Here is a 19455-nt window from a genome sequence, read left to right as displayed (position 1 = left end):
AGACAGTGTCGTAGTAACAAGTTCAGAAGACTACAGCCTCTGGCTCCACCCCACAACCCACAAAGATGGAATGGATTTCTGCCTCTTCCTGCAGATTTTGAATTCAAGGCAGAAGAAAGATCAAAATAGCAGAGCTGTACATGCCTTGCCCAGATGACATATGGATACCTGTTAGTGTATTCCCAGCCCAGTTAAAGATTTGTAAACACCGGAAGTACAAGCCATCCACAGAAGCAGAGAGACAGGTATCTACCTATTAAAGTCTCTGGAGCAAGTGGTTTAAAACCAACCCTCGGGACTTCCCTGGTGGTCCAGTGGCTAAGACTCCGAGCTCTTCATGCAAGGAACCCAGGGTTTTATCCCTAGTCAGGGAACTAGACCTCACATGCCACAACTAAGAGTTCGAATGCCACAACTAAAGACACTGCACGCTGCAACTAAGACCCGGCGCAGGCAAATAAGCAATAAAATAAATATTTTAAAAAATATTAATTATAAAAAAACCAACCCTCTTACATGCTATGAGTTTACTCAGCATTCATAAGAAAGAACTTGAGTCAAGTATTTCTGAACCAGTCAGCTAATGATGAAGAGAAAAGAGTTAATATAGATACGGACATTGGGAAAATTACTGTCAATCTAATTTGTATCTTTTGTATCCTAAAATATCAGCACCTTCTTAGAGAAAATATTTGTCACTCACCCTCCCACACTACCCTCCCAAACTGATATGTTTTTCTCCAGCAAACCTCTTAAACATCCTTGCTCTTGGTCAACAGGGGAAACAAAAACTGTCGATCTGCTTCATTTCTTCCAGTGTTTGAGAAAACAAAGAAAAAAGAACAACTTGGAAAAACCATCGCTAAAATTTTGATATGCAAGTAATATGTGTAACCTCCTTAGGCCTCATTTTGGCTATTTATAAAGTGGAGGTAATTACACTTATAACCTAAGGGTTGTTGTGAAGACTGAATGGCATATCTAATGTAAAGCACAAAGTATCTCACCTGGAAAGAGCTCAAAAAACATAAGCTGTAATTATGTACGTGTGTATATTTGTTATCCTTAAGATATACTGCTTTGCTAGGAAATACACCAACAAGATCAGCCTAACCTCAGTAGATTGACAGGTTTTCAATGAGCCCACATTCCTTCATATTATGAATTAGAACACTATGTGTGGTAACCCAAAGTCCCTGGGTGTTGCTTAAGTATCCTATTGGTTGGAACCCTGCTTTCATTCTATGTCTCTGGATTCTTCAGCTCTCTCAAGGTCTCTGCGTCACCCTGGACACCTCCTCCTCTTCTATGGCTGGTACCTGAAGGTTCATAATGAGCAAACAATTTATTTGTGCCTGAATCTTATCTGAAGTCATTCTACCAACTGAAGGGAAACTACCCACCTGGCAGAGACACTCTGACTGTGGAAAATTACTGATCCACTCTGAACTACACAAAAATCCATTCGTAAAAATCCTAAGAGCAAACACTTCCCCTGGCAAGTTCTCCAGCAGGGTCCGTGGCTGGCAGGGCCAACCGCCCTCTCTAGGCACCAACCAAAGGCCAGACCTGAGCAGTGACAAATCTGGAATCCTCTGGCAGATACTGATCCAGGGCCTTCTGCACAAAGGGGGCCCTTCTTACCAGCTCAACACTGGATCTGAACACATTGAGGATTAGTTTTGGCTGTCAGGGAAAAGCCAATGTGGGAAATAGAATCTGATAGACAGGATTTGAAATGAAAGACACAATACTGCCCACGCTTCCAGGGTCTAAATACTTATGGGGCAGAAGAATAAACACTTTTTGGCAGCTAAGACCAGGACACAATAAGGTACTTCAGCAAAAATTCAAGAGTGGTCAGGAGTTTGAGCATTAAAAGACTAAGTCCAATTTTCATACTGTGAATCACCAAAATCTAAACAGAGAGGAAAAGGTGTAGCAGCTGGCATTTACCTTGCCGCACCTATGCTGAAAAACTCCCCTGGTGCCTGCGGCATTCTCTAACAAAGGAGAATAAGACAAGCCCTGGCCCTTGAGGAGTCTGTACTTCGTAGGGGAGGCTGGCAGGTAATGAAAATACAAGCCTTAGTACAGGAAGTGCCCAAAGCTGAATCTAAGCAAAGAGCAGCAAGAGCAGATAGCTCTAATCTCTAGGACTGCCATGAATTTCCTCCCAGAAGAGGGGTCATCCCATGTGGGTCTTGGAAAGACTGCAACCTTTTGAGAAGAGAGGGCCTCTCCAGGCCCAGTGCAAAAAGAGGCAGCTCAGAGAGGGAAGAACAGGGTGTGGCAAGGAGCTGGGCTCAGCTTGGCCATGGCAGCAGCTGAGCCAAGTGGGGTGGGTGACTGAGGATGACTTGAACATCCAGCAAGCTTGGCTTTGACTCCCTGGGCCTTTTGAACATGGCAGATGTGCTTTTCAAAGGAAAAGCTATAGAACAGGTGATAAGAATGAACTAGAGAGAACTTCCCTGGTGGTCCAGTCGCTAAGACTCCTCGTTCCCAATGCAGGATACCTAGGGTCAATCCCTAGTCAGGGAACTAGATCCCACATGCTGCAACCAAGAGTTCACATGCCACAATTAAAGATCCTGAGTGCCACAACTAAGACCTGGCACAGCTAGATAAATAATTTTTCTTTTTTAAAGAATGAATTGGAGTCAGAGAGAGAGCTGAAATGGGTACCTTTGCATTTGTACTTTTTTCTTTTGTTTTTTGCCACTTGATGCATGCAATCACACATGCAAATCAATAATTTGTATCCAAGAAGGACTTATACCTGAGCATATATTGACTCTCCACTGTAGGGGATCCATTCAGCCCTGCTGGACACATTCCATTAGACTTAGAGGCCAAGGGTGATACCTCTGTGCCCAAGGGCACTGGGATAACCTTATGGAGTTCTCTCACCTCCAGTCCAAACAAGTTCATGCTCTTTGCTGTGCCCAGCTCACTGTATGTGAAGTAGAGTAACACCTTTGATGTGATGAAAAAAGGTGATGTGATGAAGGTGATGAAAACATAAACCGTCTATGGCTTCGTAGGGCCCTATCAGACCAGATCAGCTTTTGTCTTAGGGATTTTCTTTCTCTTGTTCATGAGCCCTGGAAAGCTAACCTTCAATGTGAAAGGGTCATTATTCCCACTGCAAGTGCATGAGTCCTCACAATTATTTTTGATTTGGTTTCTGTTTGGTTTTTACTTGATTTACTGGGTTTCCTCCATGTATTTTTGGTGCAAATGGAATTTAAAGAATAATTCTACAGGGATGTTATTAAGTACTTAGCTTTTTCTTCTATATCATAAAAATGCAATCCCATGCCTTATTGCTCAAATAGAAAGTATTCTGGTGACAATTTAAACACGAAATATCCAGCAGAGACAAATCATGATTATTTATACAAAAGGCTTTATCATTAAAGTATTTACTTCTTTGGGCAATTTCCAATTTGCTTGTGATTTCAGTCCTAAAAGTATATTCATCTAGTTATTCACACCAAATTAATGGTGCTGTTTCTTATTATTGTTTTTGATAGTACAGCATGTTGAATCCAACTCCCATCTTACTTTTCCTAATTATTTGTAAGCTCTCCTCTCCTCTGTTTTTCTTTCACGGAGCCATTCTAAATTTCATTAAGAAGGCAATGTGTGGAGTATCAGATGCAGTTTTGGAATGTTCTCTAATGCTGGAGCCCTTGTTCTGGAGCAGGTGCTGACCACTCAGATTACAAGAATGAGAAGAGTAATTTGTACTTGTCACTTGGAGAAGTCTTGTCCAGCAATACCAAGTACTGTCCTTTGCACCTGATTCAGAGCAAAGACATGGGCTCTCTGTGTCTTGGTGGGACCATTACACTGTCCCAAATTTCCCCTAGTTTTCCAAACTGTGTCTCTGTCTCCTCAGTAAGGAAGTGCTCTTACCAGCCACCAGACTAAGAGAGAACCACTTGACTATCACCTGGGTCACTGACCAGAAACTCACTCTGTGGTGGTAATGGCGAAAAAATTTCTGGCACAGCAGTCCAGACTGAAGAAGAGCTTTATGAGAGATGAAGCCAGAAGAGAATGCACTGTTTATCCAGCACACTTGCAAGTTAGGTGAGCAGAGCTGATCACATAATTTCCAAACCAGTGGGTTTTAAAGGGCAGTCACACCTCAAGACTGAAAGAGATCAGCCTAAAGGAAGGTTCTGTCACTTTCAGCCATCAGTTTAAATGAGTGTGTCTTGTAATCAACACAGCGGTAAAGAGAATACATTTCCCACCACACCGCACGTGGAGAGCCCACACCTCTAAGACGCACCGCAAACACATTCATATTGTATGAAGTCCTAACGGACAAATAAAACTGTCACATAAAAATGTCATTCCCAGGAAAGCTTTATTACCAAACTAAAGGGGAGAAGGTAGAAAGATGGAAACTGACATTTTCCTGAATATGTTCTATCTAAATGCCAGGCACTTTCTTTGTTGTCCCATCCCTTTTAATCCCTTTAAAAAACAATTGTAAGAGGAACTTTTCCTTCATTTTACAGGAAAAAAAAATGAATTTAAAGAAATGTAAACCAAATAGTTCAAAGCCAAACAACTAATAAAATACCATGTCAGGTTCCAAATCCAAGACTCCCTTTTTATGAAATCCCTCCGAGGAACCATAATCCCTAATTGTAACCTGTTGCATTGAATTAAACATATTAGATGCACATTCTAAAAAAGAAAAGACGGTGGTGAAGACATGAAGGTAGACATGCCCCACTTTTTCCTGTTATTGGTAAGAGTAGCATTCCAGATTATTGAGGATATGGTATAAAACAAACGTCATTTACAATTGGTATTAGAACACATCACATAACCATATTTTTGGAACAGTAGCAAAAGTAAGTGTACCTTCTTTAATATTTTTAATATGTTCTGGTTGTACTAGTACTGAAATTAGACCATGGGCGCTGAGCATGTAGCAATTCATGAATAGGCACCTAAAGAGTTTTCAATCTGGAAATGAAAACTTTGCAATAAATTCCTATGGAAGGAAGAAAAATGGCCTGGGAAGGAATGAGGAAGTTGATGAGGGGGGAGGGGGTAGCAAAGCAAAAGAATTCATAAATAAAATGTTTACCTTTATAGCCTGTCAAATTATATCCTTTGAACGTACATGTACACAGGCAAATTCCCTGGGGACTACAGGAAACTGAATGTGTGTGTGTGTGTGTGTGTGTGTGTGTGTGTGTGTGTGTGCGCACGCATGTATCCCACTTATACTGTGAAGAAGTCTTACCTAGATGACATCCAATGATATGACCCATTTCCAGAAAATGCAGCTGATGTTAAATCTCAGAAGACAGGCAACAAGAGACTGGATCAGGGTTTGCTAATATTCGCTGGTATCACTAGAGCCTAGGGAAGAAGAAAAAAAGATTTTGCACATCACCAATTTTAGGCTGTGGAAAAAAAAACAAAAAGTCACCACCTCTCACCAGCTCTCTAAGGAAATCTTGTGACCTCTGGTATAACCCTGGTATCAGGAAGCACGGTGGTGACCGTCAAATGAGCATGTATTTATCTACCTAAAGTAATCACCATATACCCAGTGAATAACCAGGTTTGTTCCAAATATGTGCTTGAAGTCCACTGTTTGAAATTTGTAACGCTTTTTCCTACAGAGAAAATGACAAAAATATTTCCGACAAAAGTCTACAGATTACTGAGAAAAAGTCAAGATGCCAAGCTCTGTAAAGTCTTTTAATCTCAGTTTCCTTATCTTTATAATGGGAATGAAAATATCCTCTCTGTCTCCCTCACAGAAGTCTTGAAAGGAAATTTTAGAAACCGTGTCACTGAACAGGTACAAGGCATTAACATAAATTCATTGCATTGTTCTGCTATATTATGAAATTAGTCTCAAATAATACTCCAGTCATATGTGTGCTCAGTCGCTCAGTCATGTCCAACTCTTTGCAACCCCATGGACTCTAGCCCACCAGGCTCCTTTGTCCATGGGGATTCTCCAGGCAAGAATACTGGAGTGGGTTGCCATGCCCTCCTCCAGGGGATCTTCCCAACCCAGCAGTCAAACCCAGGTCTCCCGCACTGCAGGCGGATTCTTTTTTTTTTTTTTTAATAATTTTATTTATCTTAGTTGGGGGCTAATTACTTTACAATATTGTAGTAGTTTTTGCCATACATTGACATGAACCAGCCATGGGTTTACATGTGTTCCCCATCCTGAACCCCCCTCCCACCTCCCTCCCCATCCCATCCCTCTGGGTCATCCCATTGCCCCAGCCCTGAGCATTTGTCTCATGCATCGAACATGGAATGGTGTTCTGTTTCACATATGATAATATACATGTTTCAATGCTATTCTCCCAGAACGTCCCACCCTCACCTTCTCCCTCAGAGTCCATAAGACTGTTCTACGCATCTGTGTCTCTTATTCTGTCTCGCATATAGGGTTATCGTTACCATCTTTCAAATTCCATATATATGCATTAGTATACTGTATCGGTGTTTTTCTTTCTGGCTTACTTCATTCTGTATAATGGGCTCCAGTTTCATCCATCTCAATAGAACCGATTCAAATGTATTTTTTTTAATGGCTGAGTAATATTCCATTGTGTATATGTACCACAGCTTCCTTATCCATTCGTCTGCTGATGGACATCTAGGCTGCTTCCATGTCCTGGCTATTGTAAACAGTGCTGTGATGAACATTGGGGTACACGCGTCTCTTTCAATTCTGGTTTCCTCAGTGTGTATGCCCAGCAGTGGGATTGCTGGGTCATATGGCAGTTCTATTCCCAGTTTTTTAAGGAATCTCCACACTGTTCTCCATAGTGGCTGTACTAGTTTGCATTCCCACCAACAGTGTAAGAGGGTTCCCTTTTCTCCACACCCTCTCCAGCATTTATTGCTTGTAGACTTTTGGAGAGCAGCCATTCTGATTGGTGTGAAATGGTACCTCATTGTGGTTTTGATTTGCATTTCTGTAATAATGAGTGATGTTGAGCATCTTTTCATGTGTTTGTTAGCCATCTGTATGTCTTCTTTGGAGAAATGTCTGTTTAGTTCTTTGGCCCATTTTTTGATTGGGTTGTTTATTTTTCTGGAATTCAGCTGCAGGAGTTGCTTGTATATTTTTGAGATTAATTGTTTGTCTGTTGCTTTGTTTGCTATTATTTTCTCCCATTCTGAAGGCTGTCTTTTCACCTTGCTTATAGTTTCCTTTGTCGTGCAAAAGCTTTTAATTTTAATTAGGTCCCATTTGTTTATTTTTGCTTTTATTTCCAATATTCTGGGAGGTGGGTCATGGAGGATCCTGCTGTGATTTATGTCGGAGAGTGTTTTGCCTATGTTTTCCTCTAGGAGTTTTATAGTTTCTGGTCTTACGTTTAGATCTTTAGTCCATTTTGAGTTTTTTTTTGTGTATGGTGTTAGGAAGTGTTCTAGTTTCATTCTTTTACAAGTGGTTGACCAGTTTTCCCAGCACCACTTGTTAAAGAGATTGTCTTTTCTCCATTGTATATTCTTGTGCAGGCGGATTCTTTACCATCTGAGCCAATTAGTCTCAATACTCCAGTCATGTGGGTAGTGAAAAATACTGAAGAATAAAAAATTGCAGCGAGGAAAAATAGTGGAGGATATTCTCAATACTCAAAGGAGAGGAAAATCACAGGAGGAAGATTAAATAAATGGCATCTTTTCTTTTAGTTTCTTTTTGTTCCTTGGCTCCATCACCTTCTAACATGCTATTTAACCTACATGTCTTTCCTGTGTGTTGTCTGTCTCCCCCGCTAGACAGTATGCTCCCTGAGAGTGGAGATCTTAGGCAGTTGGTTTATTGATGTACCCCAAGCAGGTAGCTCAGTGCCTGGCATGTAATAATGACTCAGCGAATATTTTTTAATAAGTGAATATAGCATGTGCTAATGTTGCAAGGCACCTAGTGTACCATTCAAGAAAGAGTGATGGAACAAATTTCTCTTGGCCATTTCCTTAACAAACATTCCTAGGAAAACTGAGCAGCTACAAGCTCTTCTGTCAAGGTTTTGCGATCACGAGGAACTTGGGATCACTCTGGGCTTAGGCCAATCTTCAGGAGCTAGAATGTTGCCCTCTGAATAGTGCCACAGCATGTTTCATTGTGAATCTTTGTAGGGAGGGTACTTCAGTCACCCCTGGTTCACCCAATCTGCTCATCCTCCCCCTCGGGTAGGGCAAGCTAACAGTGCACTGATAACACCCCCTCTTTGCCCCTTGATTAGAAGAACGTCCAACACCCCCACAGGTCTTCCTCTTTCTCCCTCTGGGCCTGTTGATTCATTCCTCTCGGCAGGCTCCCACCCATTTTCTTAGAACTGCTGCCTTTTATCAACAGGCGCTGTGCTGGGTGGGTGGGTGGAGCGGGGGCAGCGAGTAGGGAGCCGGTTGTTGGGTGCAGCCCTTCAGACATCTCAACAAAGGGAGTGAGCCGCTGCCCACCTCTCTCTTGGGGGTGGGAAGAGCTCAGGGTCTGCCACTCTGGGGGAGCCAGTCTCACTGGGATCCTGCTTTCCAGCCCTGGATCGTGTTCCAAAGCCTTGCTCCTAACCAGCGTTCCTGATATAACACATTTGATTTCAGAGCTCTAAGGAAACTTGGAAATAAAATTCAACTCCCTCATTTCAGAAACCAACAGAAGCCCAGAGAGTAGAATGTGACTTGCCAAAGGTCACACAGCCAACAAGTAGGAGGCAGGGAGGCCTTTACCAGCTCAGTCTACCTTTCCCTGCAGTGCCAGGAATGTCTGGGGGAAGCTGGACACCCTTACTTCCCAAGAGTGAACACCAGCAGGGTCATCAGAGCAGCAGCAAAAGGTTGCCTGCATTTGTAGGCATGAATCAAATTTTCATAATTTTTGAAATGCCAATATCCAGATAAATCCAATAGTAGTTACTTGATTTATAGTTTTTTTTAAAAAGTACTCTTTTTATTTTTTTTAAATGGGCTTTCCCAGCAGCTGGTTTTAAATAACCTGTTCTCCCTAATATATGTGAAAAGTGGTTTTCATTCCCACACTCTGCTGCTGTAATCTCAGTCCACAATGTAGTCTTGTAAGATGTGATTGAACTCAAAACTTCTTGATGCAATCATTATAACAAATGAGTATCTAAATTCTCAGTATAGGTTAATAAAATTGGGGTGGGGGCAGTGGGCAGGGTAAGGGTAGAAATGAAATAAAGCAAATAAACAACTCCAAACAAACATTTTTCAAAAATAGGTTTATAAGTTGGTGTCATTGAGGGAATTGGAGTCGCTTCTAAAATCTGAATTGGCAGACTCAAAAAGCCAAGAAAAATTAAGAATGTTGAGATGATAACATTCTAGAGCTGAAAGGCCACAACGATGTGTTACCTAACCCAACTATTTCAAAGCACGGTTGAGCAATCAATAGCCCAGAATTGGGAGGGCTGTCTCGCCCAAAGTCAGTGAGGTCTACAGCTTCCTAGTTGGGTTCTCATTTTATCAGTTTTCATACTGAGTGGAAAAAGGGTAAGTAACAGCGCAAGACCAGAGAGGAGCATGGAATTTTCAGGAAATATCATGAGTTCCACCCAACCAATAGGGAAGCTCTCAAAATGTTTTTGTCATCTCTAGCTGGTTTTGGCAAAAGAGTTCACTAAATGGATCTTTTAGGATCACTGGGCAAAAAGTATAAGCAGAATCTTGGTAAGAAGGCAGGCCTCATTGGAGGTAAACTTACTTTCAGGGAATAAGACCAGTTTATGTCTGGATAGGGAGAGACTGCCCATGGGAGGGAGAAGGAGGGAGGTTTACCAAAGCTCCTACCAGAGCCCTGAAATGCATTCCCAGGAACCGTGCCTCTAACCAGGAGACTTTGGGCAATGTCTGAAGGCATTTTTTTTTGTTATCACAGCTGGGGAGGGGCAGGGGTACTACTAGCATTGAATGCATAGAGGCCAGGGATCCCACGAAACATCCTGCTATACACAGGACAACTCTCCACCCTAAAAATCAAAGTATCCAGCCCCAAATGTCAATAGTACCAAGGCTGAGAAACTTGTTCTGCTGACTGTCAGTGTTCTGCCCAGATTCAGTATTACTTCACCAAATGCTCCCTTCTAAACCCAAGAAATCAAATAACACTTCTAAAGACTCACCTCCTTCTCTCTCTTCACATCTTTAGATTTTTAAAGCCCCTTCCCATTCCCCCCCGGCAAAAAAAAAATCCAGATGAAGAGGAGGCAGGAGAACAGGAAGCAACAATTTCAGTAAAAATACTTAGGGCTGAAAATATCTGCGTAGGAGAGACTATTTCCATGTACTTATATTTTTCTTGCTCTTTGTTGTCGTTCCACCATCCTCTGTAAATTTGTTTTCATTTTAAGTGTTACAAGCAGTTATTATGTATTCCAGGCAGGGCTCCCAAGCTGTGACAATTTAAATAAGGGAGACTTTTTTTTTTGTAGGAAGAAAAAAAATGATAAAAGTATAAATGGTTTGTTGAAACACTGAAGAAAAGCTTACCTCAGAGAGCAAAATGCTTTTTTATGTTGTCTTAATATTAATCCAAAATGAAAATGTCCTTCACTTCAAAAGGGTAAGATTTGGCAGGTATAAGATATAAGAGGGCAAGGATATGTCCCCTCCACATTTAGAACTGCATGACTCCTGAGAAAACTTTGAAATAAATAGTACATAAGAAACTACAAGTAATTTTTTAAATGGCTTAAATCTTTCACATATTCAACTCAAAAGAAAAGAAGGGCTCACAATGGCAGGGTAGAACGGATTTTAGATGAAGGATCTGAAAACTTGGGTTCTGGTCCAGGTTCGTGACCTACAACCTTGGGCAAATAATGTACCTCCTATGTGTTAATTCCCTGATGCTGGGAAAGATGGAAGACAAAAAGAGAAGAGGGCAGCAGAGGATGAGATGGTTGGATGGCATACCCAACTCACTGGACATGAACTTGGGCAAGCTCCAGGAGATAATGAGGGAGAGGCAGGCCTTGCATCACAAAGGGTCTAAGCAACAGGACTAAGCAACAAGACAACAACAACAAAAATGTGTTAATTTGCTCTATAATTTTATAATAATAATACTAGCCTTAAGACTTTGGGTGAGGCTGGAAAGACATGTAAATGCAAATGCCAACGTGTACCTTCCCCACTATTCCCCCCACCTCACATCCCGAACTTTCTCATCGAGATGAGGAACAACGGCCAGTGCTGGCAAACATCATCAGAGTCAGACTTCACTCTATAACAAAGGAGAGCTTTCAATGGATTGCTTATTACACACTTTCCAATTTCCTTTTTTTAATTCCAAAAAAAAATTTTTGTGTAAGATGAGGAATTATTGGAGTAGGGTCAGCATAGCCCAAATAAATATCTTTACAGAATAAAGTCCTGAGAAGGAGTCATGCCCCTAAAACCAAAATATTGGAATGTTAACTACCAAAGAGAATATTTGCCTTCTTGAAATTTCTGACAAGTTCCTGAATGAGTGAGTTAGTACGTCATGATTCCTACAGTTCTGAAGGGGTCAAGCAGTGGGACGTATTTACTCTGTAAAGTAGCTCTAAATCTTATTGGTTGTGTCACAGCATTAATATGAGGTGGGAATGTCTTTGGTTTGCAGAGGTTCGGTGGGGATGATACAAAGAAAAAGCTATCATTAAGGGCAAGAAAAAAAATCAGCGATAGAGGACAGGATAAAGGGACATATCCAAAAGGGGGGAAAGAGGTTATTAGAACACCTAGAAGTTGCTACTTTCTTTATGTGCCTTTGGTATGTTTAATGCAAAATTTTATGGAGGCAACAAAATGGTAGGTAAAGGAAAACTAGTGATGTCATTTGTTTAGGCTCTCAAAGGGCTTTTGATGAAGTCCTACACAAGAGACTATTAAGGAAACTTGCCAACCACTGGGCAAGAGGTAAAGAACTGTCAATCACGGGTTAAAAGTGGGTTAAGAGATAGAAGGAGAATAAATGACCAGCTCTTGGCATGGAAAAGAGTTAATAGTGGGCTGTCGGCAATCAGAACAAGAGTAGTGTCCTCCAGGATATTCGTTAACACCCTTGAAGAGGGACTAAATAATGAGGTGCTGAAATTTGCTGACTAAACAAAACTATTTTGGGTCCTAAGTCTATACAGATGGATGTGAGAAACACAGAATCCAAACTCGGTAATTGGGCAAAACAGTGGCAGATGAAACTCAGAGCAAAGTAATACATGTTGGAAGTAGCAATTTAAATTACTCATCCACTCAGCTGAGTTCTGAATTAGTCCTAAACTTACAGGGAAAAGATTTAGGCTCATGGAAGACATCTTAATGAAGATGTATGCATGATGCTAAGTAGAGTTTTAAACAGAGAGAGAGAAAGCAAATACACTGTTAAATTGCTGTAAGAATGAAAGAGAATATATTCCAGTACCATTACAGAAATCAATGGTGCACTCCATTCTTGTTCTACATTCAGTTAAAATCACCTTATTTCCAAAGGAAGATGGTAAAAATAGAAAGAAACATCCAATAACACCCAGGAAACTCATTAGAAGCAGTAGCGAAAGACAGGCACAACAGAAGACGGGGAAAAGTTTTTAAAGTTAGCAACTAGATAACAAGTTGAATGAAAGAAAGATGAACATAAGTAGCATATAGGTTTTACATAAAGGTAAAAGCCTGTATTAATATTTTTGCAACTTAGATTGTAGGTAGACTAGAAACTGTCTGCAAATGTCATTAAAGGTAAACAGAATTTTCTTCTGATACAAGATGCTACAAGCTGATTGGGACTTCAGTTCTGCCTCATGAGACCCAGCCCATTAGTTGTCATTTTTCATTTATTCTAAGATAGGAAATAAGAAAATGAATATATTACAAACTTTTAGAAATGTAACTTTAAATACCATTTACAAATCATATATCTTCTTTAAAGTTCAGAAAGATGCAAAAAGATTTCATATTGATATTATGTATCAACTCTAATAAAATAAAGGCAAATGTCAGTTAAGCCAACAGTTAAATCATTGAGTTTAACCTGACCTTATAAAGTTCCTGGATACACAAATCATTACACACTCCTCCTTTTTTGTTCTTCCCCAGGAGGCAGTTTATCCCTGGACCTGCACACCAGGAACAGTAAGACTGCCCACCCTTCTGCCCTCTCCCTCTCCCCTAAATGTCTGAGACTGCCAACTGTGGTTACTAGGAGATAATCAGTCCTGAGGCTTCTAGAGATCAAGCATCTCCTGACAGAGGGGTCAGAAAGAAATTCTCTCCTACAAGGTCCAAGTACTTCATAATTGACCCAGTGCTTGTTGAGAAGATGACATCCTCACACTCAAGCTAAGGGTTGCACAACTGGGCAGGTGTATGGAAAGCAGAGGATGATGGGGGTGGCGGGGCGGGGTGGGGCGGGGGTGGGGGTGGGGGGTTATTGGCTAATTCCCTTCCTGAAGCATTGAGACTTCACCAGAAAATTGGAAACTGAGCTATTGGCGTCTTGGTGTTTCTTAGCCTGTATTTACTGTACTGAGGCAATTGATGTGGTACGGAACTTCAGAAGTACTTTTTCTTGTTTGTTTTTCTTCCTGAAATCTAATCCCTGAGCACTGTGGTAAACAAAAATAAACTAAGAATGACTAGCAATAAAACATGAGCAAGAACAAACCAAATATTAATGTAAAAATAGCATTAATAGAAGCCGAAAATTGAATTTCACCACAGAAGAGTCACAGCAGAGCATGCTTTTTTAATCTTGCAAGTGGAGTGTGAGTATTCTGTAAGGGATCAGCTTATCCTCAAGAAATGATATATATATTTTTTGCTACAGGCATTTGAATGCTTTAATAAAACATTTCAAGTTACATAGACATTTTTTTCCCTTCAAATATGTAGATTCTTTATAAAAAGGGCATAAGGTAACATTTTCACAGTAATTCTGAAAGTATGAAAGAACATTTTGCTGGGTGTTAGCATATCACAAGAGCATTCTAGCCAGTGGAAAGTTACTGGCGTGTCTGGGTGTTTACATAAGTATCTTCATCTCTACATTCTGCACCAAAAGATTATACAAAGTCTCTTTTTGAAACATACACACACACACATACACACATACACACACACAGAGCTGTTAAAGAGTTCACCATTTTTTATCATCATTTATCTTCATTCTATCATTCTTCTTCATTACTAGAAGATTTCTTCACTGTCATCCCCACTCCTCACTTCATTCTCCCTTAGTCTCTACAGAAGCCAGAAACTAACGTAACATCTGTGAACTGCAATATCACTGTGGTCATCCAAAAAGATTGAGCTTAAACATACACACAAACGGAGAGAGAGAGATTTATTCAGTCCCCTCTGTATTTGTCAACTAAAAGGACAATTAAAATGCTTGTATGGTAAACAACTCATTCAAATGGATGGCATTATTTATCTAAGACAGTAACTCTCCAGAATACAGCCAAAAAGAATAAAGAGTTTCTTAACAGCCAAAACAAATGTCAAAAATCCATGTACTTCCCTTTTCGATGAGCCCCTCAGGTGGTCTGTCAAAGCCAATTTGCTTTTTCTTTTTAAGTTAATTAAGGTATTAAAATATTTTCTTAGGTTTAAATCAGGCTTCCAGTCTATGAATTAAACCTTACTTTGTGACAATGTATTTTAAAAATTTTTAACAGCTTTATTGAGATATAATTCACATGGCATGCAATTCATCTATTTAAAGTATGCAATTCAATGTTTTTAGTACTTTCATAGATATGCATGACCATCACCACAACCCATTTCAGAATATCTCCTAATCTCAAAAAGAAACCCCATAACATTTAGCTGCTGCTGCTGCTAAGTCACTTCAGTCGTGTCCGACTCTGTGCGACCCCATAGGCGGCAGCCCACCAGGCTCCCCCGTCCCTGGGATTCTCCAGGCAAGAATATTGGAGTGGGTTGCCATTTCCTTCTCCAGTGCATGAAAGTGAAAAGTGAAAGTGGAGTCGCTCAGTCGTGTCTGACTCTTCGCGACCCCATGGGCTGCAGCCTACCAGGCTCCTCCATCCATGGGGTTTCCCAGGCACGGAGTGGGGTGCCATTGCCTTCTCCTAACATTTAGCATCATTCCCCTATTCCCCTGTCCCTACCGCTATCTTAGCCCTCAGCGAATAGGGCTAATATATTTTCTGCCTCTATAGCTTTCTTTTTCTGGGCTTTTATATCAATGGAATCATATAAAACACGATCTTTGTGACCGGCTTCTATCACTAAGCATAACGTCTTCGAGGTTTATTCATATTGTAGCATGTATCAGTATTTCATTCCTTTTTATGGCCCAATAATATTCTGTTGAATGGATACACCACATTTTACTTATCTATTGATATTTGTCAGTTGATAAATATATAGGTTATTTCTACCCTTTGGCTATTATGAATCAATGCTACTCGAAACATTTTTGTACAAGCTTCTGTGTACAAAAGGCATCTATAACTAGGAGTGGAGCTGCTGGGTCATATGATAGGGATCTATGGGTCTCTCTTTAATTGTTTGAAAAACTGTCAGAGTGAAGTAAGCCACAAAGAAAAACACCAATACAGTATACTAACACATATATATGGAACTTAGTAAATCGGTAAAGATAACCCTGTATGCGAGACAACAAAAGAGACACAGATATATAGAACAGTATTATGGACTCTATAGGAGAGGGCGAGGGCGGGATGATATGGGAGAATGGCATTGAAGCATATAAATTATCATATGTGAAACAAATCGCCAGTTCAGGTTCGATGCATGATACAGGGTGCTCGGGGCTAGTGCATTGGGATGACCTGGAGGGATGGGATAGGGAGGGGTGTGGGAGGGGGGTTCTGGAAGGGGAACAAATGTACACCCATGGTGGATTCATGTCAATGTATGGCAAAACAAATACAATATTGTAAAGTTAAAAAATAGATAAATAAACTAATTTAAAATTAAAAAAAGAAAATAAATGTAAAAGATGATTGATATTTCTTAGTTCAAATGCAAAAAAGAAAAAAAAAAAGAAAAACTGCCAGATTGTTTTCCAAAGCAGCTGTACCATTTTACATTCCTACCAAGTGTATGAGCGTTCCAACTTCTCCACATCCTCATCAACACTTGTTATCATTGGATGGTTTGATTGTAGCCATCCAGTGCATATGAAGTAGTATCTCATTTACTACTCATGGATTTGATTTGCATTTCCCTGATGACTAATGTTGTCAAGCGTTTTTTCATGTGCTTTTTGGCCATTTGTATATCTTCCTCAGAAAAATATAAGTTCATACCCTTTGCCCATTTTTTAATTGGGAGCCAGTTTACTTTTACATTACACAATATTTTAACAGCTGATTTTTTTCAATTGAGAAATCATGAGAAATAGCAAATAATAAATGGAAAGGAGCTATTAGAGACAGATATGCTAGCTAACATGATAATAATAAAAGAAAAAATATTCTAAAAAGCAAACAAAAAACTTCAAAAAGCAGAACATTCAAAAAGCAACCAATCATACAGGATGGCGATGAGTTTCAATGGGCTCCAACAGAATCTCTGTGTTATAATATGAAAACTGACTGAAGTTTACTGTGATTATCTTAAATTCTCTTTATATGTTCATTTTTAATTCTATACAGACTGTTTACAAAAGACTGGGAGGTTTATAATATATTTTGGAGCTGTGGCAAAGGAGGATTATGAATACTTGCCATCAGCTATGTTCTCTGAAATGTTTAACAACCAGCTCTCCAGGGAGAAGGAAAGGTCTGATTTCACTTCCACCATAATCACTTTCAAGCTACCAACTAACACAAGAACTGGCTCAGGAGCCAGAAGAAGTCAGCTTGGACACACCACAGCTTGCCTGTGACTGGTATAAACTAGGCACTGTGTTAGTCTCTATACATCCGTTATAACCTCATTTACTGTTTCCAACAACCTTTAAGAGGAAATAAAATGTTCATCTTCAAAGTAAACTGAGGCTCAGAAAGGCTTTATAAACTTGCCCAGGAAGACACAGCTGGGAAATGCCATTCTAGTCTTTCCAACAACTATTCTTCCTATTCAAGCTAAATTGATCCCTCATTTTAAAAAGTTAATCAAAAACAAATTTTAAATTGGGTTAAAAGGCACTTCTGAAGGAGAGTCACCCATTATTTTGAAATTTTACTCATTAGGAACACCACAGGCCTTGACATCCATCCATGGGCAAGTGAAGTGTAATGCACAGGTATTTAGATTCAGAAAAGGCTTCACCAGAGAAAAATCAGCGGAGGCCTGTTCAGTGATAAGTCCAAACTCAAGCAGGAATTTGCAAATAAATCTTCTCAACACCCCAAGCAGTGTAGAAAGTGGCTCTGAGTAATCTAGAGATAGTCCCTTCCAGCTTGCAAGTAGCAGTAGCTCCCACCAAGACCAACCCCAGCCTGGGCCGGGCATGGGACTCTCACCACACCAGTTCCACATGTCCCCAGTTCATGCGTTCACAGGTGCAAAGTCAGCACATTGACACACCTCAACAAACAGCCTTACAGCAAAGTGCAGGAAATTCCATTCCAGCACTTATCATATAATATGTGTCATACTGTCATATAACAATATGCCCCCTACTTGCACCGAGCATCAAAAACCAAGGGAGTACCTAACCACACTCTTTGGAAGGAGAGTAGGTATATCTTGGGAGTGAACATTACCAGGATTCTATTTAAATTAAACACCAAATTCCCCACCCAGAAGCTAATGATCACTATACTTAAAATTTTCTAATTAGACAAACTGCATGGAAGGAATCGCTTACGCAATCAGTGGCAAGTTTCAACTTCTGTTTCCAGCCAGAATCAAAGAGGTGGGTTGATCTTACCACGGAATAACACATTCCCTTTGCCCTCCCTGGCACCCACTGTGGAATATATTACTCCATTATGGAAGCTGCTATTGTGTGTCTGTTAGGTAAGGAAGATTTATAATTCAGCAACCATGCTTTAATAATTATTTCTATACCAGCCAAGGCTCAAACCTCACCATATACCAAAGTCCACAAGGCTTCAATACTACAAAAAAGCAAAGAAAGCTATCAGTAAAGGCTTTGGAAGTCTACTTTTAACTTACTTTTAACTTACAGCAAGAATACAGAGCTGTAATCTCTCAATATCTTCAAGAAACCGAGACTATTAATGTACAATACTCTTCATTGTATTTTCAGTTCAGTTTAGTCGCTCAGTTGTGTCCAACTCTTTGCGACCCCATGGACTGCAGCACGCCAGGCTTCCCTGTCATCACCAACTCCTGGAGCTTGCTCAAACTCATGTCCATTGTATTTTGATCTTCCCTATATTAAACCTGAATGCACTGAATAAAAAAAATACACGCACTTTTTTTCTAACCTTTCACCCAACAAAGAAGACAATCAACAGTAGCCTCATTCAGAGATCTTTGCTATAAAGCAGAATGCTTTGACATGTATTATTGCCATCATTACAGATTAAGTGGTAGACACACAGGGGAGTAAGGGGAGGAAAGACAAGAAGAAAGCAGCAATGGGCAAAGTTGGGATACTCCCAGCCTCCCCTTTCCACAGCCCACACTATTGGCAACCACATCCACCCTCTGTGGATGGTCCATTCATAACTAGAACTGCCTTCCTGGACATGACAGCGTTCTAACCCAACCTTCCTCTTGCCGTGCTCTCTTCATCCTCCCTCCACTCCCCTCACGCTCCACTTTGCAAGTCTGCCGTCTGGAATCGCATGTCCTTGGGGCGAGACTTTTGGTTGTTAGTAAATACAATAAACTAGCTTTATAAGCTAATGGAAAAAGAGTAAAGTAGATGACACCACTCAACCTCCTGCTTCCTATAGGTACGTTCGAACAGCTCCCTGGGTTCTCCCAGAAGTAATGGCTACTTTGTATTGACTCATCCCAAGAGTGATCCCAGGAATGAGGATTTCAGTCCAGGCCATAAGAAGAAATGACATCGTGTCAGGCTTCATCCCTGGGACTGAGGTGGAGGTGACTGGAATAAGGAATGGGTGCAGTGAGAACTGGCCTTATCAGTATGCACCTTCCTTAACAGTATGCAGATAGCCAAGAAGAAATTCAGCCAGCCTTCCCTGGGGACTTTTCCATTCTCACATCTGTGCAGATTAACCACAATCAACATTTGAGTCACAACACCAGACAAAGTAGACAGCTTGTAGAAAACAACCTTTTAGAATTCAAGCACCAGAAACACCAGTCTCGAGCAACAGTCCTTATCATAACCAAGATGTTGTTAGTTGTGCAACCAATTTCATACAGCTGGAAGGTTCTTTTGTTTGGCAGCCAGGTAAAACAAGAGTTGACTCCTTTAAACAATCTCCCTTCCCCTACATACCCTTCATACACAGAATTCCTTTTGAAGCCACTGAAAATCCCTTTCACAGGACAGAG

The 19455-nt window shown here is 40.5% G+C and overlaps 1 protein-coding gene across 11 annotated transcripts in view; it reads right to left on the bottom strand.

Moving 5' to 3' along the window:
- LOC145521081 (uncharacterized) overlaps window positions 1–19455 on the bottom strand; it is a 489520-nt gene that overhangs the window by 377716 nt on the left and 92349 nt on the right. For 7 of the 11 annotated variants that reach the window (XR_014065083.1, XR_014065090.1, XR_014065091.1 and 4 more), the window contains exon 2: window positions 5279–5397. The gene's annotated coding sequence lies outside the window, so the exon portion shown is untranslated. Of the gene's footprint in view, window positions 1–1007; window positions 1168–2635; window positions 5398–19455 lie in introns of those variants that run through there. The other 4 variants (XR_014065084.1, XR_014065089.1, XR_014065092.1 and 1 more) reach the window with 3 other exon arrangements.

The sequence above is a fragment of the Giraffa tippelskirchi genome, chromosome 9, assembly GCF_054371585.1.
Source record: "Giraffa tippelskirchi isolate mGirTip1 chromosome 9, T2T-mGirTip1v1.2.pri, whole genome shotgun sequence".
Taxonomy (NCBI): domain Eukaryota; kingdom Metazoa; phylum Chordata; class Mammalia; order Artiodactyla; family Giraffidae; genus Giraffa; species Giraffa tippelskirchi.
The sequence above is the reverse complement of the archived record's forward strand: the minus strand, read 5'-3'. Positions and strand labels throughout refer to the sequence as shown.